Source organism: Arachis hypogaea, chromosome 14 (genome assembly GCF_003086295.3).
Source record: "Arachis hypogaea cultivar Tifrunner chromosome 14, arahy.Tifrunner.gnm2.J5K5, whole genome shotgun sequence".
Taxonomy (NCBI): Eukaryota; Viridiplantae; Streptophyta; class Magnoliopsida; order Fabales; family Fabaceae; genus Arachis; species Arachis hypogaea.
Genome location: NC_092049.1, coordinates 92,816,892 through 92,824,365, shown reverse-complemented (window position 1 = coordinate 92,824,365; position 7,474 = coordinate 92,816,892). Strand labels below are relative to the sequence as shown.

At 40.2% G+C, this 7,474-nt stretch overlaps 1 non-coding gene across 1 annotated transcript; it reads left to right on the top strand.

The window, feature by feature from the left end:
• The first annotated feature begins 6,322 nt into the window (after positions 1 to 6,322).
• LOC112745962 (small nucleolar RNA R71) lies at positions 6,323 to 6,426 on the top strand. Its single transcript, XR_003173865.1, has one exon. It is a non-coding gene; the product is annotated as a small nucleolar RNA R71 (small nucleolar RNA).
• The last annotated feature ends 1,048 nt before the right edge of the window (positions 6,427 to 7,474 follow it).

The following is a 7,474-nucleotide window of genomic DNA, read 5'->3' as shown; positions in this document are numbered from 1 at the left end:
AGCTTAAACGTGGAAATGGCTCCCTGGTGCTCTTCCCACTCCTGGCGTTTAACCTCCAGTTTGAGGTCAAACTGGAGGTTAAACGTGGAACTCCTCCCTGGATGGCATACTCATTCTGGCGTTTAACCTCCAGTTTGAGGTCAAACTGGAGGTTAAACTTCAATTCCAGCATTTCTTATCCTTCATGATTTTTGGCGTTTAAGCTCCAGTTTAGGCTTAAACTGGAACTTAAACTCCACATGTGATATTCAAGCTTCCTTTATTGATTTTGTTGCTTCCTTGCCTAGCCTCTTCTTCCCTGAAATCATCCAAACAATTGCATCAAAGTCTTGCAAAATTTCATGAGAAATCTTCCATTCATAGCATTCAAGTAATATAACTAAAACTCATGGAATTTGCATCAAAATCATATTGTTTGGATGGTTCATTGCTTTGTTCTTCATTTAACCATTTTTGGTTACTTTAAGCTCAAGAAAATGCATAAAACAACTAAAACTAACAGAAAAATGCTAGTGAAACTAGCCTATGATGCCTTGGCATCACAACACCAAACTTAATACTTGCTTGTCCCTAAGCAAGTCCTGAGTTATTTGAGAAGAAAGTATGAAACAGAAAGCAATTACATTGGCTATATTAGCAAGCATTTGAAGTTCATCAGAAGGGTTTTATGCAGAAAGTTGCAGCATCACTTTTTCATACTTATCAGGTAGGATTATCACTTTTTCATTGCATCCATCAAACATTGCTATGGCCTCTTGTTATTCTTATGTCTTTGGCACTTTTCTCTTCTTTGTTTTTCTTTTCTTTTTCTTAGAGCTTCTTTTGCTCCTTGTTTGATTAGTGTCATGTGTTGCACAAGCCTTTGGCATTTTCTTTTTCTTATCAGTGCACTACACATATCCACTTTAGGCATTTTAGTTCACATTTCTTCTTGAGACATTGGTGCCCAGCACCTCTTTGTGTGACTAAATGTTTTGTATTTAGGTTGCTCTTGATCATGGACTTTTGGTTGATAATCCCGGATTAGTTAACCCAAGTTACCAAGTGTTGAAACACTCCTCAGAACCTATTCATCCAAGCATATCCTTAATACATAAACACCACAGGCATTTGTCTCAGAAGATCAAACCATTGGTGCCTAGCTTATTTTCTCAATTTTTTTGCTTTTTGGTTGCCTTTTTTCAGTGGCTTTTTCTTTTTCTTTTTCTTTCTTTTTCATGGCCAAAGACATTTATTCATCAAGATCCATAGACAGTTTTCAATTTCTACACAAAGAATGATAATTCTACACTCTAATTCTAGTGATCTGACTAAACAATCAAGCATGCATACCACCACTTAATTCTACTTGATTTGTCACTAATTTAGCCAAGTTACTTTTGTTCAAACTTTTCTTTTATTTTTGGAAACAGAACAAGCATGGCAAGCACTCGTTTAAGAAGGTGAAGTTATATCCAAACATCTAGGCATTCACTTTATTCAAAGCAAATAACAAACACACATACTAGAAACTTCACATTAAAACTTAAATGACTCATAATGAAAGAAAGCTCATAAAGACAATTCACCAATTATCATTTGATTATTAAGGAACGAGACCACCTCTTATTTATTGCTTGGTTCTTCTTAATTCTTAGGATCCTGCTTCTTCTTGCTTCCTGCCTCTTTTTGACCACTTGTGCTTCCTTTGTCTTTTCTCATGAGCTTTTTCCAGAATCCAGCCTTTTTCATCGTTTCCTCCACTCCTTTTTCAAGGATCATTGCCTTGTTTATTTCTCCTTCTTTCCTCCCTTTGAAATACTCATCATAAGCTGGGAATGCTGGGTCCATCTTGTGTAGATGTTCCCCTATGTAGTTAAGCTTGATTTGCGAACTGATGTTGTAATCAGCTTGGACTGAGTATCTTGCATTCTGTAAAGTGGTGGCTTCCTTGATTGCCAAGACATTGGCATCTTGGTGTTGGCATATGTGGCTGAAGGATTCCTGTAAGTGTAAATTTTGTTCCCTTTGCAGATCGAAGAATCTTGATTCAAAGTTCCTTTGTATATCCATCATTTTTAGGTGAAAGTCCTCTTGTCTCTCCTGAGACCTCATGTATTGTTGAGACATTCCTTCCATGATTTCCTGCATTCTGCTCATATCCATGGGGTCTCTGGGAATTCGTTGTCTTCTTTCAGGAGTTGCTTGCTCTTCTTGCTCTTCTTCTCTGTCTTCTCCTTCCTGTCTTTCTTGTTCTGCTTCTTGCTCGGCTTCCACTTGTTGCCCTTCTTCATTTCTTCTTCTTGTATGTCTTGGAGGAGTTGGGCCAAGAGTCATTCTGTGCGCAGTTATGGCCAATCCAGGATATAGCCAATTAGGTCTTTCATCCTCAAGTGGTACTTGGGCATCGATGCATAGTCTAATGATAGTGCTAGGGAAGTGGAGCCAGGATTCAGGGTCACTTTTCTCACTAAACTCTTGTATCTGTTCAGCAATGAGTTTATGAACTTTGATCTCCCCTCCCACCATAATGCAATGTAGCAAGATGGCTCTTTTAGGGACTATTTCTGAAGAGTTTGCAGTGGGTAGGATGGATCTCCTAACTATTGCATACCACCCTTTAGCTTCAGGTGTTAGGTCTCCCCTTCTCAAGACTCTTGGAGCCCCTCTTGTTTTTCTCACCCATTCAGCTCTGATGGCACAAAGGTCCTCAGCAATAGTTGCATAGTCAGGTTCTCCTATCATCCTTTCTTCATAACTTGCTTGGCTGAAATGTATGTTTTTCAGGCCAAGAGTTTTCATGATTGCTTTGGGACTGAAGTCAACTTCCACCCCTCTCACATAGCTTTTGTATGTGGGTTTCTTGGTTGGATCCTCCCTTACTGCATTTGCATAAAACTCTTTCACCAAGTTGATGTTGATTTTAGTGATTGGCTTAGTCAGGAGCTCCCACTTCCTCTTTTTGATCTTTTCCCAAACACCTGGGAACTCATCCTTTTCAAGGTCAAAGGGAACCTCAGCTAGTACCGTTTTAGGTCTCATCCATTCGGCTTGAATCTCATGGAAAACTGATCTGTATCTCCATGCATCGAATTCCCTGTTTTCCTCCATTGGCTGCTTGTCTTTTCTTCTTTTGTGGCTAGATGAAGCTGCCATTGGTTCTTTAGTTTTGGTAAGTGACAAGCTGAAGTTGACAAGGTGAAGCAAGAAGTGTTGTTGGAAGTGTGGTAAAGTTGTTTTCGGCAAGAGATAGTTATGCTATGATGAAGGAAAATGTGTATGAAGGAGAATTGGTGGTGTGGGACTCGTTCCCCAAGTGGTTCTTTATAGTGCCCATAAGTGAAAAATGGACGGCTAGGGTGGTTTGTGAAGGGTGGCTTGATGGTAAATATATGAATTATGGAGAAGGACGATTTGCTTTTCATTTTCTTGGAAGTATTATGGGTGCATTAGGTTGTACATGTAGCTTTCTTTTCTTGCAGAACTTCCTTTTCCCATGTGTTAGTTTCAAAGACTTGTGAATTTTCTTTTTGACCAAGCACGTACCTCCCTTTGTCTTTTTCCTCCATTTTTGTCTTTTCTTTTGTACCTGCACAACAAACAAGTTTGCTATCATTTTTCGGTCCATGTGAATTATGAATAGTACTTGCACATGTAAATCAATGATTGTCTTTATGAGCTTATAGCCGTGACTTCTACATGTATGCACACTTATTATTTGGACACCAAACTTAGTGTTTGGTAAAGTCTCCTAATGACATGAAATCCATATTGGTTGTCCTTAATGAGTGTGCATAATTCTAATAAATCATAGTCACCTTGGCTCTTTGATTCTAAACAAAGTTACTACCCTAAGTAATTGAAACCAAAGTATTAAAACATGCGAATGGTATACTTGTCATGAATTTTGAAATCCAGAGGAACTTCTTGCTTTTCATAAACCGTGTTCAAAGAGGAACACCAAACTTAATCTTTGGTTGTGCACTAAAAATTGAATGCATTTTGAATAAAATTTGGGGTGCTTTCAGGCACACCAAACTTATTTTATATGCAAAGTGTCAGTGCACTCTTTAAGAAGTTGTCCTGAGGATTCAAGTTCATGCATAAGAAACCATGCTTTATTAGATGCACAACAAAACAAAAAAAAAATATAAGGATATTAAAACATGGGTTGCCTCCCATGAAGCGCTTCTTTAACGTCACTAGCTTGACTGTTGTCCCTTGTTAGGGTGGATTGTAGTGCTTGACGTCTTCTCCTCTCACTATTAAAACGTCCCCACTTGATTCATTCATGACCTCTAAATGTTCCATAGAAAGAACTTTCCTGATTGTGAACACTTGAGGGAGCTGGGAAGGAATGGTTTTGAGGCCAGGTGGGATTGGCAGATAATGACTTGATATCACGTTATCTCCCGGAGAAAAACCTTCAGTGGGAATTTTCTTGTTTCTCCACCCTCTTGGCAATCTCCCTATCACTCTTCCCTTTCTCTTGAGGATTTCTTCATTGACCCTTATGTCAGGAGGATCCTTCTGATCTGTTTCCACTGATTCTTGTGGCTTTAACTCTTGCAGCTCTTGTTTGCCTTCCAAGAACTGTTTTAGAGTTTCAGCTGCTGGATTACTTTCCTCCAGACACAGATGGCTACTATCATCCTTAGGCTTTTCAGGTTCTGGTTCAGGCTCAGATGCAGGTTTGAAAACTTTGAAAATGAGCTGTTCATCATGTATTCTCAGAATTAGCTCTCCTTGTTCTACATCTATGAGGGCTCTAGTAGTGGCTAGAAATGGTCTGCCCAGAATGATAGGGTGTAAGTAGCTTTCCTCCATGTCCACAATGACAAAGTCTGTGGGGAAGTAATAATCCCCCACTTTCACCAGCACATTTTCAACTACCCCTTCAGCTTGCTTCTGAGTTTTGTCAGCCACTTGTATGATTACATCAGTGGATCTTACTTCATTCAGTTGTAGCCTCTTCATAAGAGTTAGAGGCATCACATTTATGCTTGCTCCTAGATCACAGAATCCTCTGTCAATTTTTGTTTCCCCTATGATGCAAGGGATATGAAAACTTCCTGGGTCCGTTTTCTTAGAGAGTGTGTCCTTCTTGATGAGAGCACTGCATTCTTTGTTCATTGTTACCGTTTGTCCTCCCTTCAAAACTCTTTTCTTGCTTAACAATTCCTTTAAATACTTGATGTGTGTGGGCATTTGATGAAGAATCTCAAGAAAGGGAATATTGACATGAAGAGAGTTAAATGTCTCTAGAAACCTTGAATAGGTTTTCCTTTTTTCACCTCCTCCTAACCTCTCAGGAAATGGTGCTTTTGGTTGGTATATTTCCATCATGCCTTTTTGCAGTTCCTTGGCTTGCTCAGTTCCACCTTCCTGCTTAACTTCTTCCACACCTTCCTTCAAGATTTCTGGTTCCTGCTCTGAGGGCCTGATTCCTTCTTCTTCTGAGACTTCCTTCAATATGGTGATGGCCTTGCATTCTTCCCATCTTACTCTCTTTTGTTCCCCTTTAGGATTCTTTTCTGTGTCACTAGGGAACACTGCAGTTGATTTGGGTGCCTGTTGAGATAGCTCTCCTACTTGAGATTCCATCCTCTTGAGTTTTTCACCATGGTTTCTTAAGGTAGTTCTCACATCATCCCTGAAGCTCTTCAATTCAATTATGTCTTGACTCATGGTTGCCATCATTCCTTCTATCCGGTTTAATTGATCTTGAAATTGTTGGTTCGGATTAGGTTGGGTATGTTGATTAATTTGGCCAAGATATGGTGGTTGGGAGTAGGTGTTTTGTGTGGCTTGGTATGATCTTTGGTTGGAGTTTTGGTATGTGGAATTGTTATGTTGGTTGTGGTTGTAAGGTTTGTGGTTTTGTGGTTGGGTTTGTTGGTTTCCCCACCCAAAGTTTGGGTGGTTTCTCCAGCCTGGGTTGTAAGTGTTGGAATTTGGATCATATGATTGCCTTTGTTGGTTTCCCACATAGTTGGCCTCATCCCAATCACCTCCTTCAATGCTTACTTCCTCTTGATCTTGTGTGTGTATTGCAGCTACTTGCTTTGTTTCTAATTGCCTGGTAAGCTCTGCTAGTTGCTTGGCAAACACCTTGTTTTGGGCTAGAATTGTATCAACATGGTTCAGCTCCATGACTCCCTTAGTGTTGTGCCTCTCTGATGCATAGTAGTACTCATTCTCAGCCACTGTCTCGATCACTTCAATGGCTTCTTCCACAGTCTTTTTCCTGTTCAATGAACCTCCTGATGAATGGTCTACAGCCTTCCTTGATTCATAAGAGAGCCCATCATAGAAGATGTGCAATTGCACCCAATCATGGAACATGTTTGGTGGGCATTTCCTTGTCAAGTCCTTGAATCTCTCCCATGCCTCGTAGAGAGTTTCACCATCTTGTTGTCTAAAAGTCTGAACCTCAGATCGAAGCCTATTGACTTTTTGTGGAGGGTAGAAACGTGCCAGAAACTTGCTTTCCACCTCATCCCATGTTGTTAGACTCCCCCTTGGGAATGATTCCAGCCACTTAGCTGCTTTGTCCCTAAGTGAAAATGGGAACAAAAGCAGTTTATAGGCATCTTCCTGGACTCCATTGGACTTCACAGTGTCACAAATTCTCAGGAATTTTGTGAGATGTTGGTTTGGGTCTTCATTAGCACTTCCTCCAAAGGAACAATGATTCTCCACAAGTGATATTAGCTGTGGCTTGAGCTCAAAATTGTTGGCCTGAATGGGTGGTTTCTGGATGCTACTACCACAATTCCCAGAGGTTGGGTTTATGTATGAACTAAGAACCCTCCTCTCAGGAATGGCATTGTTTCCATCAGCTCTCTCATGGTTGTGAACTTCTCTATCCATGTTGAGATCTAAAGCTTCCTCAAAATTGTCCTCAGATTCTCCTTCAGATTCCTCTTCTCCCACTACTCTCTTCCCTCTTGCTTCCCTTTTCAGTCTATGAAGGGTCCTCTCTGGTTCGGTATATGGAGGAGTTGATGTCTCTCCTCTCCTACCTGTCATACAAGAACACAGCTCAAACACAAACAAGTGAAATACTCTTGGTTAATGGAAGAGTATGGTTAGCTCAATTGAGGAATTAATTCAAACAGTTAGTGAGTCAGTGAGTTAGTTGCATGAATTTAAAGGCATAAAGAAGGAAAGCATGTAACCGAGTGCAGAAATTAAAATTCAACAAGTATCTTGAACAGAATTAACAAAGCAAGAGAAAATTGCTCAATCTAGTTAGCTTCCAATTTGAGAAATGTCAATCGAAAACCAATCCCCGGCAACGGCGCCATAAACTTGATGCACATAAACTAGTTATGCTACGATTTAGGAAATTGCACGATCGGCAAAATTCCTTCCGGCAAGTGCACCGGTTATCGTCAAGTAAAAACTCACAATAGAGTGAGGTCGAATCCCACAAGGATTGGTTGAGTGAGCAATTCGGATTAGAAGTGTGTTCTAGTTGAGCGGAATCAAG